This window comes from Zootoca vivipara, chromosome 1, assembly GCF_963506605.1.
Source record: "Zootoca vivipara chromosome 1, rZooViv1.1, whole genome shotgun sequence".
Taxonomy (NCBI): Eukaryota; Metazoa; Chordata; class Lepidosauria; order Squamata; family Lacertidae; genus Zootoca; species Zootoca vivipara.
In genome coordinates this window covers 31,747,588-31,763,815 of record NC_083276.1, presented here as the reverse complement: position 1 = coordinate 31,763,815, position 16,228 = coordinate 31,747,588, and the positions used below count along the sequence as shown (strand labels likewise).

The window sequence follows — 16,228 nt, the reverse complement described above, 5'->3', positions numbered from 1 at the left end:
CTCCGGAGGCCTGGCAGCAGCGGGAGGCCCCATTAGCTAAAGTGGTACCTTGGGTTAAGAATAGTTTCTGGTTAAGAACGGACCTCCAGAACGAATTAAGTTCTTAACCTGAGGTACCACTGCACACACTGAAACTAAGAAAGGTTTCAAGCCTGCCCATGTAACTATTCAGATTTCATTTAATATTAAGTTTCTTGTTTAGTATTCTATTTTATTTTCTTCATACCAGTTTGGGGATGAATAGGAAATATACAAATGAAAATCACCTGATGCAATAATCACACACACAAACACACACACAAACACAAACACACCAGCAGCAGCAGCAGCAAGAAGCAATTCTCATTTTTACTAGCAGTGTGACATAGATTTTTCCATCATTCAGAATGGAAAAGGTATCTGGGCTTGACAGTCTCATTTTTATGCTTCAGATTGCCTGCTCTACAAAAGACCCATCAGATGTGTACAGGGTGGGAGGCTAAAGGCGGGGAACGAATTATCTTTTTCTGCTTTGCCATAAAGAAGAGGTCTTTGTTTACCTTCTCTGCGCCGTGGGACACAATGTGATATGTCTCGATTTATTCACTTCATATGAAAGAACCTAACCCAGTGCAACTTGATATCACACAATTTAAATGAGATCAAGAAAAAGTAAGGAATTGCCAAGCGTGTTGTTTAGAGTTTTTGTTTGTTTTTGTTTTAAGTCAGTATCCACTTATGATGCCCTTTTGTGCATTTTGGTGGTGTTCTGGCTATACAAAAAAAAAGGTTAAGTCTTGGTCCTTCCAATCCTATGTTCTGTTCTTTTATCAGTGTTCTTGTACTAAATCCCTAATATAATACATATTTCAGCACAAAATACACATTTAGGTGTTCTGTGACTGGCTGGGGGAAGGGGCGGGGAGTAGAGGTGAAGGGAAGAAGACTTGAACAATGCAGACTGGAAGGTGTTTCTATTCCTGTAGGGTTTTGAATGTTTGTTTTTCTGTTAAGATAGAACTAGAAATTCTAAGAGGAATTTCTTAAGAGGAACGTGGGGTTCCAAACCCTGTGCTTCTTTTGTAATGCTAATGGAGAGACTGGAGGTCACACTCACAAGAGTGAATTGGCTGGAGGGGTTGTAACCCTTCCTCTACCCACTGATTCTCTCAGGGCCGGCCCTACAGCAAGGCTGGGTGGCGCAGGGCGCCGGGCCGCCAGACAGCCGTGCTGGAAAACGGGGGGGATGGCGCCGGAGGGATCTTCGCACCAGGGCGCCAGATATGCTTAAGACGGCCCTGGATTCTCTCTTGTCCTCCAGCCTGTCCTCCACCTTGCACTGGGATCCACAACTGAATTTTTCCGTGCCTGGGTTGAGCACCGCTTCCTCTCGTCAATCGTCCCCTAAAACTGCCAAAATCCTGGCAAGACTGTAAGTTGCAAATGCTAAGTCTTCAGTTTGGTGAGTCTTAGGCTGCAGACCTGAGAGTAAGTTTCATTGAAATTGGTGGGACATCTAAATAGACATGAACCGGACTGCACTGTAAGGCACTTGAGTGGATTTAGGGCTGGGTGAGAATGTGAAAGGTTCTTCCTTCTTCATAGCTAGGGGTTGGTTGAGCTTAACTGGCTTTTGAGGCCCTTCCCATTTCATATGCTAGGATGGGGAGCCTGTGGCTCTCCAGGTATTGCTGGACTGCATATCGCATAATCTCTGAGCTGGTGGAAATTGGAGTCCAATGACCAAAGCAAAACAAGCCAAAGCAAACAAGATACATTTTAACAGGGAGAAATGTAAAGTACTACACTGGGGGGGGGGTGAAAGGCACAAATACAGGATGGGTGACACCTGGCTTGAGAGCAGTACATGTGAAAAGGATCTAGGAGTCTTGGTAGACCACAAACTTGACATGAGTCAACAGTGTGATGCAGCAGCTAAAAAAGCCAATGCAATTCTGGGTTGCATCAATAGGAGTATAGCATTGATATAAGCAAAAATCTGCCCTTATGGGGTTCTCCATCAGTTGGAGAATATAACAGAGGCCAACCAGAGAATTTTGAGAAGCAAAGCCTTTATTTTTGCTGTTGCAACAGCGTCCTTCCCCTCACGCAGGAGATCAAGGAAGGAACCCAGAACAAAAGAGAACCTCCACTTTTATCAGTTTTCCCATCACCAAGAAACACCCCCAAAATACATCATTCCTACATCACAGCTACGTAATCAATACCCCACAAAAAGGGAGGGTTCAAGGTAGAAATCTGAGCACCTTTGACACCTCTCCTAGTCCTCTCACCCCTCCCAGGTGCGAATTCCTAAACACAAAGAGAAATTAACAGTTTTCTAAAAGTTGATCACTATCTTTTGTTCGGAGGAGTCTTCCATTGTGAATGAGATGGCTAGCAGTCTGGCACGTGGCACCATTGATGGGGAAATGTCCAGTTGGCAGAGCCTCCTGCTTACAGGATTATGGCTCCTAAGTTGATAGTCATGTGGAAATGTGTGTGTGATTCTGGTCAGAGAGTGTCAAAATGGTGTCAGTCAGGCCTGTCTTCCTGTGCTGCTTCAGACATGTGCCTGTACATTCATGTACATGTTTATTAACAATATATATATATATATATATATATATATATATATATATATATATGACCTTAAAATTCTTACAACAGCATCTAGATCAGGTTAAGGGGTGATATGATAGCCATGTTCAAATATATGAAAGGATGTCATATAGAGGAGGGAGAAAGGTTGTTTTCTGCTGCTCCAGAGAAGAGGACATGGAGCAATGAATTCAAGCTACAAGAAAGAAGATTCCACCTAAACATTAGGAAGAACCTCCTGACAGTAAGAGCTGTTCGGCAGTGGAAACTGCTGCCAAGGAATGTGGTGGAGTCTCCTTCTTTGGAGGTCTTTAAGTGGCAGCTTGACAGCCATCTGTCAGGAATGCTTTGATGGTGTTTCCTGCTTGGCAGGAATGGCCCTTGTGGTCTCTTCCAACTCTATGATTCTATGGTTCTATGACAACTAGAAGGCTACAGGTTTCCTACCCCTCAATGGCAAGCTTTATTCCAAAAGATAGGGAAGGCTCTGGTGCACTTTTGGGCTTTCCTTAGAGAGAAAATCTTACCACCTCTTCTGCAAGACATTAAAATGTTTCAACGGCTATACCAATAGTTGGTATTATCACATTTAATTAATAATTATAAAGAAATTTTTATATTTGGCTCCTGTAAATGGGTATTAAAGAATAATCTTGTGCTATGGGAACTCACCACATAGCACACCAAGAGGTCATAAGGCCTGCATTTTCCAGCCATTTGAACTAGAAAAAACATTTAAATATTTATTTATTAACTAGCTGACCCGGCCACGCGTTGCTGTGGTTCTTTCCTGTGACCCCACCCCACCCTGTCACGATCCATGACGTATCCTGCCCCTCCTCCCTCCACCCCGGCTCATCCCTGTGTTTCGGTAGGATACCCTTCCCTCTGTTGTCCCTGGGGAGTGTTGGCCCCTCCCCCTGTATTTCCATACCTTGGCCCCCACCCTTCGAAAAGGAACTGTTAGGTTCTGGGTTCTATTTCCCAGCATGCACTTTTGTCTGAACCCTCTGTTGTTCCTGGGGAGTGTTGGCCCCTACTCCCGGTATCTTCCTACATTGGCCCCCATCATTGGAGAAGGAGTTGTCAGTTTCTGGGTTCCATTTCCCAGTATTTACTTTTGTCTGAGCCCTCTGTTGTCCCCTCCCCCCTGTATCTCCATACATTGGCCCCTGCACACGCATCGTGAACATTTCTATATATTTAGATTAAGGATGGGGGGTGATGATGTGCCCTGGGACCCAGAGAACTACTTAAAGAATTCCAACCCCGGGAGGTCAAATAGCGAAGCCCATAGCCCCGTAGCAACAGACAGGCCCAGACAGAAGGAGGGGGGTCATATGGGCCACTTGGCGTGGGCCTCCGAATCTAAAGGGGGCCTCAGTCAGCATATTCACAATCAGTAAAATGATAAAAGTAACAAAAGGGTTAAAAACAGGGCTACATTATCTACCTGGCCTGGGCCCTGTAAGGGCCTGGCAACAGAAGGCGCGTTCTGAAGTACCCAAGTTGTTCAGTTCCATAAAATGTTCAGTTTCTGTTAATTGGTTAATTGGTTCTCATGGGAAACTTACAGATTCTGGCTTCACACAATTAACTCAAGGCAGTGTCAATTTACTCTTGGCAGAAAGCCAAGGTCTGCCTGACCTAGAAACTACTCTCTTCTGATTGGTTAACGACCAGCACTGAACTCTGTTATCAAGGAATGCTAGCACAGTTGGTTTTTGTTAGGTGTTAGGAGTAGAAGTGCTGTGTATATGGTTGGAGAGAGAGAGAGAGAAAGGATTTATTTTGCTTTGCTTTGTATGCAGAAACTCTGCTGCTTTTATTTTCTTTTAATAAATCCTGTAAATAGTTATTCTGCGTCTAGCCGACTAGTCATTCCACCTCAACTAGCTTCTGCGCTGTGCAGGAAAACTCTGCTACGTTTGGGCTAAAGCCACTAGAGCTATGCCTGACACTTCAAAATTCTAAGAGGTTATGGGTATCATGCTGCCAGCCTGAGTTGTGGTGGTGTCAGCGTAAGCAGAGAGCTTCCAGTAGTTCCAGAAGTCGTTGTTCCTGTGGCGTTGGTGCAGCGGAAGGAGACTGGCTGGTTCCTGACTGTCGTGAGCTGGTGACGCAGTGGACTCAAGGACGACAGCTGCAGCGTGTGAGTGCTGGGTGCTGTGGTTCCTGTTCTCTCTCAGTGGCTGTGAGTAGCTGGTTCCAGGTTCCAGGAACATCGCTCTCAAGATGGCCTCACAACCAGTTCAGATGGCTTTTGAGCGTCTGAATGACTCCAATTACTTGCTGTGGTCGGAACGCATGCAGGCAGTGCTGCAGAGGGATCATCTCTGGCAAGTGGTGAGTAAGTTTCCTGTGAAGCCTGATGATGAAGACCTTGATAAAGGCCAAAGAGCAAGGGCCACAATTGTCTTGGGGCTGGAAGATTCCCAGTTGCCGTATGTGAGGGGATTCAAGACAGCTAGAGGTGTGTGGCAAGCACTTAAAGAACTCCATGTGCGTGAGACAGCGGTTTCCAAGCTGTTTATTCGCAAGGCATTGTACAAGGCAATGTTACAGCCTGGGGTTACAATGCAGGAACACCTACACAGTCTGCAGTTAAAGTTTGTTGCGCTTCAGGAAAGAGACTGTGCGTTAGACCAGCAGGAGAAGGTGGCTATCATTCTGAGCTCTCTCCCGGAAAGCTGGGATAATCTTGTTATGTCTCTAGAAGCAATGAAAGAGGGTGATTTAACAGTCAGTTATGTTACTGGGCGTTTGATTGAAGAATGGCAGAAGAAGCAAGAAAGGTCGTTGGCTGCAGAGGCTTCTACAAGCGGGCGGTTTGGAAGGAGTTATCATGCCGTACCAGAGGTGAAGCAGCAGCAGCGTGCCAGTGAGGAGTCAGCGTTTGCTGTTAGGCGTTGTTTCCGATGTGGGTCTTCAGCGCATCTAAAACGTCAATGTCCGGAGTTGGTCAAGTCTCAGCGGCCGGTGCAGGAGCAGAGACGAGATCAGCAGCAGCAGCAATATAAAAAGAAATTCTTCAAACGAAAACAATCAGCTCAGCTGGTGACTGCCGAGGTCAAGATTGCTGAGGAGAAACAAGCTGTCTGGGTGGTCGATTCGGGAGCGTCTCGGCACATTGTAAATTCAGATGAATTGTTTGTTTCCAAGAACTCAGCACAGCGCAGCCAGGTGGCTCTAGCAGACGGAAGTACTTCTGAAGTGATTTCGGGGGGTGCAGTTTTTGTTCCTTGTCTGCGTGAATGCCTGCAAAATGTACTGTGTGTGCCTTCATTAAGGAGCAATCTGATGTCTGTAGATTGTTTGCTAAAAGCTGGGTTTAAAGTGCATTTTGAAGGAGACAGTTGCATGATTAAGAAGGCTGGTGAGATTTTAGGCACTGCTAAGTCAGAGGGAGGCTTGTTTTGGCTTAAAGCAGGATCTCAAGTTGCAGCAGTAGTCAGTAAATCTCAGCCTACAGTGAGCAACAAAGCTATGCATGACAACTGTGTGCACTTATTGCACAGGAAAATGGGGCATGCTGGCTGGAAAAGTGTACTGAAAATGTCTGAATTGGCTGATGGGTGCAATTTAAAGAGTTGTAACCAGTACCTTGACTGCAATATTTGTAAAAAGGTTAAAACCCACAGAGTCTCTTACCCCAGGAGTGATAGAGTTAGTGAGTCACCGCTACAGCTAGTTCACATGGATGTAGTTGGTCCATTTGCTGTAAGCTGGGGTGGATCGCGTTTTTCGCTAACAATTGTTGATGACTCGACACGTTACACTTGGTGTTATCCAATGAAGAATAAGGGTGACGTGTTCACTAAATTTAAAGGCTGGGTGGTATCTGTGGAAAGGTTTCTGTCCCTTAAACTCAGAAGGATTCAGACGGACAGAGGTGGGGAATTTATGTCAAATGCTTTTAGAGATTGGTTACAGAAGCGTGGCATTGGGCATAGAAAGACGAACGCTTTTTCCCCAGAAGAGAACGGCATTGCGGAGCGAAAACACAGATCTCTTCAAGAAATGATGTTTGCCATGCTTGAAGATGCTGGTTTGCCCATGTCTTATTGGGGGGAGAGCATGCTCACCGCGTGTTATCTCCAAAACAGACTCTTTCATCAAACAATAGGGACAACTCCGTACTTTAAATTGTTTGGCAAGAAACCCAAAATTGACCACTTGCATGTGTTTGGGTCAAAAGCCTGGGTATTAATTCCAAAACAAATGAGAAAGAAGGGAGATCCTAAGACCAAACAGTTAGTGTTTGTGGGCTACCAGGAGCTAGGAAAAGGTTTCCGTTTTGCTGAAGGGACAAATGGCATTGTGATCTCCAGGAATGCAAGTTTTTGTGAACATAGTGGCTGGGAGAGACTACATGCCAATACTGAGGTTTGGTTTGAACCTTCCCAGGGGCTTCGTGACTCTGAAGGTAAACATAGAGAATCAGAGTCTGAGGGGGAGGAAAGTTCAGATAAGAGCTCTCAAGAAAGTGCAATTAGCCAGAGACCAGTTGCTAAGCAACAGAAGAGAGGTCATAGTTCTGAGGAGGAAAGTGGGTCAGAAGAAAAATTTTCTCCCAGAAGATCTAAAAGACAAAACAAAGGAGTGCCTCCAGAGCGGTTTTCTCCAGATACTGCAAATGTGTTTAGTGTAATTGCAGAGCCCAAGAGTTTTCAGGAGGTGTTAAAGTTACCAAAAGAGGAGGAAGAGCTTTGGAAACAGGCAATGGAGGAAGAGATGTCCTCTCTGAATGAGCACAAGGTTTTTACACCAGTAGCAGCACCTGAGGGGGCTAAAGTTGTAGGCTGCAGGTGGGTGTACAAACTTAAACCTCTGGTGACAGGAGGCTACAAATATAAAGCTCGTTTAGTGGCTCAGGGATACTCTCAGAGGCCTGGAAAAGATTATGACGAGACTTTTCCCCCTACTGCTAAAGGGGACAGTGTAAGGCTAATTCTAACGCTTGGAGCAAAGAGAAAACTCCAGTTAAATCATTTTGACATACAGGCTGCATATTTACATGCATCATTATCAGAAGACCTGTATCTAGCTGAACCGCCTGGTTATGAGACAGGTTCCAATAGAGTGCTGAAATTAAACAAAGCTCTATATGGTCTCAAACAGGCTGCAAGATCTTGGAACAAATGTTTTCATGAGGCCTTAGTGTCATTTGGTTTCAAGCAGAGTACAGCTGACAATTGTGTTTATGTACGTGGTACAGGCAGTAATCAAGAGTTTTGTCTGCTCTATGTAGATGACGTATTGTATGCTTGCAAGACAGACAAACAAACTAAAAGGTTTGCCAAGCAATTGTCAAGTAAGTTCAAAGTGAAGGACTTAGGCCCTGTTCGGGCATATCTAGGGTTGGAAGTGTGCTGGGCCCAAGATGGCAGCTGCCTAATTAGTCAGCAGAACAAAATTAAACAGCTACTGACTACGTACAGGATGCAGGATTGCAAAGGGGCAGCAGTACCTATGGATCCAGGTTTCATAAAAACACTTCATACAGATGAGAGTCCTGTATTTGAACATCCTGATGTATATCATTCTGTAATTGGAAGTCTATTGTATCTAGCACAATGGTCCAGACCTGATATTAGCTATGCAGTAGGCATACTAAGTAGATTGGTCTCAAAACCCACACTAAATGCCTGGAAAGGGGTAAAGCAAGTTCTGAGATACCTCAAACAGACAATTGGCTATATGTTACAACTAAATTCTTCAGAGGATGAAATGTTGAGTTGCTACTGTGATAGTGACTGGGGAAATTTGCCAGATAGAAAATCTGTCACAGGATTAGTCATAATGTTCGGTGGAGCTTTAATTAGCTGGCGATCGCGCAAGCAAAACGTTGTAAGTGTGTCATCAACGGAATCTGAGTACGCCGCATTGAGTGAATTGTGCAACGAGGTGGTTTATTTCAAGCGTTTGTTAGCAGATTTAAATGTAAATTGTGGAGAACCAGTACAAGTTTACATTGATAATCAGGCTTGTATAACCTTAAGTAAAACAGAGGGTTTCAAGTCACGTTCCAAACATATCGCTGTAAAATACCAAAATGTACGTTGCAGTGTACAAGACAATGTAATCACATGTACTTATGTATCAAGTGAAGAAAATGTGGCAGATGTATTAACTAAACCATTGGCAAAGATAAAGAACAAGCAAATGTGCAAGGGTTTAGGTTTGCTGGAAAAATGAGTGAACAGTAAAAGTTCCTACACAGGTGTTAATAGATGTTAATTGTCCAACAGAATCTGTGAGGGGGTGTTCAGTTTCTGTTAATTGGTTAATTGGTTCTCATGGGAAACTTACAGATTCTGGCTTCACACAATTAACTCAAGGCAGTGTCAATTTACTCTTGGCAGAAAGCCAAGGTCTGCCTGACCTAGAAACTACTCTCTTCTGATTGGTTAACGACCAGCACTGAACTCTGTTATCAAGGAATGCTAGCACAGTTGGTTTTTGTTAGGTGTTAGGAGTAGAAGTGCTGTGTATATGGTTGGAGAGAGAGAGAGAAAGGATTTATTTTGCTTTGCTTTGTATGCAGAAACTCTGCTGCTTTTATTTTCTTTTAATAAATCCTGTAAATAGTTATTCTGCGTCTAGCCGACTAGTCATTCCACCTCAACTAGCTTCTGTGCTGTGCAGGAAAACTCTGCTACGTTTGGGCTAAAGCCACTAGAGCTATGCCTGACACTTCAAAATTCTAAGATAAAAAACCCAGGAAGTGGCAAGGGGAAGGTAGGGGATTGTAAATGGGGTGGGGGGGGTGGCCACTGCAAATATCTGAGGACTTAAACTGGGGAGAGAAAGTGCATGGGTTTTTTTAACAATCAGTTGTTTCTCCTAAAATAAGACATTTGTGCAATATAAGCCATACCAAGAAAATGAGACATAGGCCATGCTGTGGTCTGTGCCACCACCACCACCACCCCCAGGCAGGCCCTGACCTCCACTTAGCAATGTTGGTTTTTTGGTGGGGTTTTGGGGGGGGTTAGTGGTGCTAAATGGTAAAGTAAAAACCCCTTGCCGTGCCCCCAAGTGCGTTGTTGTGGGTCCCCCCCGGGGCCTGTCAGGGGCCTACATTAAACAAAGGCGTAGTGGTGTGATAATGGCCGCCTTGGGGGTTTCAGTTGCTTGGTTGATGATGATGTCATTTGGTTTGTGGGTGTGGCTTAGATTTCACAGAAAGGGAGGGGGTGGAGGAGGGTATTACGCCACTTGAGGGCGCTGTTTGAGTTGGTGGAAAAGCAGGTCTGTACCTGCGCAGGTGTGTGATTTGAGGGATTTTTGCCCCCAACAATGCTCTGGGAGTGGCCTGGATCGTTGTGTCAAAATTTCAGCACGATCAGTCAAGTGGTTACGGAGAAAAGTGTAGAACGCAGTTTCACGATTTTTACATTTATATATATATAGATTTACACTGACAATTGAGTGGCAATTGGTGTACTTTGAAGTGTTTAGCAGATTTGAAATTTGTTAGTGTACCTCATAAATGATTTGTGCTACATTGTGTAATCAATTAATGTGTTTTGCCGCATCATTATTTTACTGCTAGTATTAATTATTTTACCATTTCTGTATCAATGGTGTAGCATCCACAACACTGATTTGTGAATGTATACAAATTTAGCTGCATTTAAGTTTCAATGTAATTGTCATTGTCTCTACATTTCCTTCTCCCCTTGCCCCAATCATCTGTATCTGACAACTTACATTTCATGTATCTGATGAAGTGAACTCTAATTCACAAAAGCTTAAGCCACGATAAATTAGTTAGTCTTTAAGGTACTGCAAGTCTCGTTGCTTATGTATATATGATAGAGATGGTTGTTTTTTCCTGCTTCCCCTGGTTGGGGAATTTGTTTTCAACTTCATGTTGTGGGGTAGGAACCTCAGATTTGTTCATATTGGTTTTTATGTGGTATTTCATTTACTTGCACCAGAAAAAGCTTCTTTAAGTTCTTTTTAGACTGTTCTTTGAGAGGATAATCTTAAGAAAGAAGAGCAGTGTTTCAAAGCGGACCAGTGTGAAGTCACAATAGGTTGCCCACTGTTACAAGATGGAATATAACAATAGTATCTCAAAAGCTTATCTATGTTTAACCGCTAGTCGTATTAAAGCTAATGATGTTGTAGATAATACAAGTAATCTTATCAGATCTTTAGGTTTCCAGGGCGGAGCTCAGTGACCCCAAGCTTTTACTGAATGGCCTCTCTAAGATGTTACGTTTCACAGGATTTTAGTGACCGTAGCCAGATTTACAAAATTATAAAGAAGAAAGCATTTGCCCTACATACAACTTCTTGCAGATGGTACACAGAAACAGGGGTGATGGGGAGAGTGCAGGATTAGCATAGCATCATATCTGACAACATCGGATGCCATTTTCCCACTTGTATGTCTGTTTTGTGTTGCAGGCTGGGAAGCTATAATCAGTTGTGGCTTCTTATTCCCTACGTCTGTAGCAGTTTGGTATATAAGATCACAAGACAGGACAATTTACCTGCTGATTTCATGCCAACCCCCCTACAGAGAAATGTCCCTGGGTGTAAAAAAAAATTGAAACGAGTGACTTTGAATAGCTTGCAAAGCAGCTTCAAAATATGGTGGCCAAACTGTGGAATCATCAGAACCAGGAAGTGATGATAGTGGCATGTTGAGTATGGTGAGAATGCAGGATCTGTGCCATATCTGCTTAGACTGTACATCCTGTATTATGGCAGTTAGGCCTATTGAACTCAGTGGTATTTGCTTCTGAGGAGATACCCATACATGTGTGCTGTTAAGAGTTAGAAAAGTTTTTTTAAAAAAAACCAACACAATTTATTAGATTTTCCAATTAAACACATTTAAACAAAAACAAACCACAGATACAATCACATAATAAACATAATAAACACAAAATTTCTCTTCTTAACATCTTATCAATCCTTACAATTTTCTTTGCTCTTGACTTCCCTCCTTCCCCCCATTCGGTTTTCTTATTCACTCCTATCTCGCAGTTCCTTTATTACATCTACTTAAAGTCAATTCGTAGGATTTATTTCAGTCCTGCAAGTGTCTTTAAACTTCTACAGTTCTTTTCCATATAGTCCACAAATTTACTCCAGTCCTTTTGGAACCTTGACTCTCCCTGGTTTCGGATCCTGCTAGTCAGTCTTGCTAATTCCGCATAGTCCATCATTTTCGTCTGCCACTCTTCAATCGTCGGTAACTCCTGAGTTTTCCATTTTTGGGCTAACAAGAGTTAGAAAAGTTTTTAAGTGATTGGTTGTTTAAAGAAGTTCATTAAACAAATGCCAGGAATTCTGATGTCAGAAGATTCTGTTATTTGCATAAATAAGACACAGGGAAACTTGCCACAGTTGTGCAAAATCCAAGTTGTATTATGCAACAATTTTCTTAGTTGAATTGTGGTTCATGGCACAGCACAGCATAATGGGAGTACCAGAAAAACACTGCTCTCTGCATGCATGCTAAGACTGCTGCCACCCTAAACGTGCTTTTGGAGCAAGTTGGCTCCATTGTACTTGGTGGGCTTTGCAAGCGCTTTGCTTGCATACCTAAGGTCAGGCTTTGTGTCAGCCTGCTAAAATTGTTGCTGTTGGGGTTTTTTAAAGGTTTTTTCAGCAGCAGGTTTGCTCGCTTTACAAGCAGTCCAAACCCTCAAACTCGGTTTTTTGTTTCTGTTTTTCAGACTGAGGGGAGTTTAAGCCTGGGGTTTTAGTGGAGGACTCGTGAAAGGGGGGCTGGCTCCTGTGTGCATGCATCTGCTTCACCCCCCACCCCACCCCAACCTCTTTTTCTCTTTTTCAGGGAGTTTGCTTTTTGTCCTCCAACTTTTAAAGTATGTGGATGTGTTTTAACTGCCTCAAAATTCTCCAAACCTGTCATGGCCGACTGCTAGTGAATATACAAATAAAAGAAACTACCTTAAAATAACATTAGCATTTTGACATATGCCCACAGAAGCCAAGCAAGTCAGAGTGATCCCATTAGCTCAATGTGATCCCATTAGTTGAATTGTTCCGTCTGCCTCCTTTCATCTAAGGAGCAGTTCTCACATTCCATTTGTCAGTACTTGATGAGGCAAGCTGCTGACATTCTTCTCCTCCATAGTATAGTCTCTTGTTCTAATATCTTAGCTCCCTTCTTTCTCCCACATCCCAGATCTCGCTATTAAGGTCATCTTGTGTGCCCTACATCTAAATTTGATATACCGATGGTAATAGTTTACCATTTTAGCACACGGTGCTGATTCCATGTCTATCCCAGAACTTTTAACAATCTTAAAAACTGTGTGGCTTTGACAGAAGACTTATTTCAGCCCAAAAACAAAACTTGAGTTGTCAAGGGTTACTTCCTTTACCCTTTTACATGTTTTCCTCTTTCAAAAAGCCATGCCTCTACTAAAGATTCACCTTCCCAGGAGTACACAGAGAGTGTCAGAAGCTTTTGGGGTGTTGCTAGAGGCTTTAAAGATTTGGGACACAGGTCCATGGTGTAAATCTGCATAAAATTTGCATATGCTGATTTATATGCATAGATGCAAACTTGCAGCAGATCTTCAGAGGGAAAGCCACCCTGTAAGCAAGCTTTTATTTTATTTTTTAAAGTGGGGCTAAGGGGCAGGAAATCTAGGGCCCCATGCAAATGAGCAGGGGGTTCTGTCCCTCTGGGCCACCCCTTAACAATGCCCCAGAGGCCAAGCAGCTTACGAAAAGGTCATGACCCAGAAAGTTCTTCCTGAATAGTGGATCCTAACATCCTCCCCTTCAATTCCATACCAAAGCATTAGTTTACCTTCAGCACACAAACAACTATGCTGCATTCAGCGGAAGTGTTTACATTGGGAACCATGGAGTGATAGCATTCAGAGTAAATAAACTGATATGGTGACCAATGAAATAATGTTAGAACTGAACTGGCAGGAAGCAAATAGCACCCCAAAACAAAAAAATTAATTTGTATTTTTAGGCTTGATAGCTAATAAGTGAAAATGCTTACCTTCCATTTCCCCTTAGTGATGGTCATTAATATTTCACCCACCAATGGCAAAACAATGGGGCCTCAGTCTGACCCCTATGTTTTCCTCCCTTATGGTTTTGATTTGGGCTACTTTAAAAAGAGGCTGCATTTTAAAAAATTTAAAATTTTAACTGTATTTTAACCCGTATTTTAATTAACTGTTTTTCTTTCTTTTATGTCTTATTGTAATTTTACTGGTGTCAGCCGCCCTGAGCCCGGTTTTGACTGGGGAGGGCGGGATATAAATAAAAATTTATTAGTATTAGTATTATTATTACTTCAGGTAACCCATAATTCTTTTCTTTTTCTTTAAGAATGTATTTATCTGGTCCACTAAGATTAAATGGACTTCTTTTAATAAACTGCATTTTAACTTTTTTGCAGGCAGTTACTTGATTCCAAAGGTGTCATGTTGGGGAAACTGTTAAGACTTGGTAAATATTGAGAGCTTTAATTCCAAGACATGTTGTTAGCTATAAAATATATCACTGTGAAATCTTAGCATAATGTAGTATTTACCCAAGTGGGAAATAAAGAGGTCAATTTATACACAACACAGGAATGTTAAGATATATATTCTGGACTTGTGGGTGTTGAGCATGCTGCTTTATGGAAGTGAGCAACTTACACCTGCCAGGAGAAATACCTTGATGCCTTTCACATGTGCTGTGAACATCACATGGCAGGACAGAGTCTCAAACAAAGATGTGTTCTCCCAAGCCCACATTCCCAGCTTGTTTGCACTTCAGTCCCAGCGATGTCTACTCTGGCTTGGTCATGTACACAGAATGGAAGATGGCAGGATCCTCAAGGACATGCTGTACAGGGAAACTGGCTTCAAGTACCAGGACTGTTGGCAGACCAACTCTGCATTACAAAGATGCCTGCAAACATGGCGTGAAGGCTGGCAACATTAACCCTGCTGTGTGGGATTCCCTTGCAAACAATTGCACTGACTATACAGATTAGTCAGGCCATGTATCCACAGCAGTGACCAGACGAGGAATGATCACTGGGAGGAGCGCAGAGAGAAGAAACGCCATGGTGCATCTGTAGTAGCAAAACCAGCAGCCCCTTCTGCCTCAGCTGCAACAAAACATGTCTCTCTTGTATCCTTCTCTACAGCCACAGCTGGCGCTGTAACTCTCCAATGGTTTGACTTTACCTCCCGGAAGCACACTCTTCCATTTTCTCCTGACAGTGTCTCAACTGAGCATCCTCCCCATCACATGTATAACCTTTTACTGTGGATCCTACATCCATATGAGAAGACTCTCTCCTCACTCGCCTTTGTATTGTCTGTTTGTAGCAATGAGTCTAAAAGAAACCCAGGCAGGGAATGGGACTTAACAGTGTGATCATATACATAATCTACTCAGAAGTCACATACAGTCAGACTTAATTGCCAGATAAACGCATATGAGATTGCAGCCTGAGAAGGTAAGTCACTGTCTTTACCTGGTCCAGCACAAGACATTCTGCTCTCCGAGGTGAAAGGTACATTCCAAGTACAGAATGTAACCCCACTGCCAGCTGAATCTTACTTCAGCACCGGTGGCATGAACAGTGCCTCCACTGCACCACCGGACAGTAGGCTGGGTTAAGGGGTGCAGACAGACCACGTGACACTCACAGCTCTATCCTCTCAACATCTTTCCACAACTCCCTGCCTGCCTCACAGTTACCAGACCTGCTCTCCAGGCTCCAGATTGAGCCATCTCTTGATTGGGGCAAACTTTCAGTTCATGATCTCCTAAGTCTCCTCCATGATATACAGCCAGCCCCTTGTGTTTTATTGGTTGTTTTAGTCCCATGGTCTCAGCCCTGAACATGGGGGAAACACCCATCCTCTTGACACGATGTTCCAGAGTGGCTGAGGTTCAGAGACATCCCTGGTGACGGTCTTTGATGTCCTCTAAGATTCATTTTAAGTAGCCTATGATGTAAAGCGTAGGTGCTGCTTGGTCAGCTATTTTCATAAATGGACTAAGCTCAAGGAAGCTAGAGTCAGAACCTGGATACTGATGATTGCTTTATATCTCTCTCTGTGTGTTTGTACATTGTGTTCTTTTGAGCCAAGAACTGTGTAGCAACATTTGGAGAAGTGTGAAGTCCAAAAGATGATGACTTTCTGAAGTATGTATTGTTCTGGAAGGCGGGCATTAGATCAGTTCACTTAAGAATGCAAACCAAATGACATTTTCTTCTATCCCTTGGAAGTTTATAATAATAATAATAAATTAAAAGGTCATTGCAGCTGTAGAGGGAAAGACTCACCTGACCAGTGAGAGGGGATTATATAAGATGCAGCATTCCAAGCCTAAACTGCTCTTACTCCTTTTCTCACGTTTCCGCCTCCAGTAAAAAAAAAGGGGGAGCTCTCAGAGAACCCTGAAATATAAATGTGGGGGTTAATTCCTTGGCTTAGTTGGTGAGCACATTTTGAAGACCTTTCAAAGTTGTCATGTCGTAAAATGGCACGACGAGAATCCTGCTGGATCAAGCCAAAAGGCATCTAATCCAGACTTCTGTTTTTAACTGTGGCCAATGAGTTATCATCCCAAAACTTGGAACAGTCCTCCCCTGTATTTTTGTCCTTTTGGGTTTTCAAGTGCA

The 16,228-nt window shown here is 43.1% G+C and overlaps 2 protein-coding genes across 2 annotated transcripts in view; one reads left to right on the top strand and one right to left on the bottom strand.

Moving 5' to 3' along the window:
• The window catches only part of SEC23A (SEC23 homolog A, COPII coat complex component), a 563,646-nt gene that overhangs the window by 3,800 nt on the left and 543,618 nt on the right, over nucleotides 1-16,228 (bottom strand). The gene's annotated exons all lie outside the window — the stretch shown is intronic.
• The window catches only part of MIPOL1 (mirror-image polydactyly 1), a 165,563-nt gene that overhangs the window by 98,790 nt on the left and 50,545 nt on the right, over nucleotides 1-16,228 (top strand). The gene's annotated exons all lie outside the window — the stretch shown is intronic.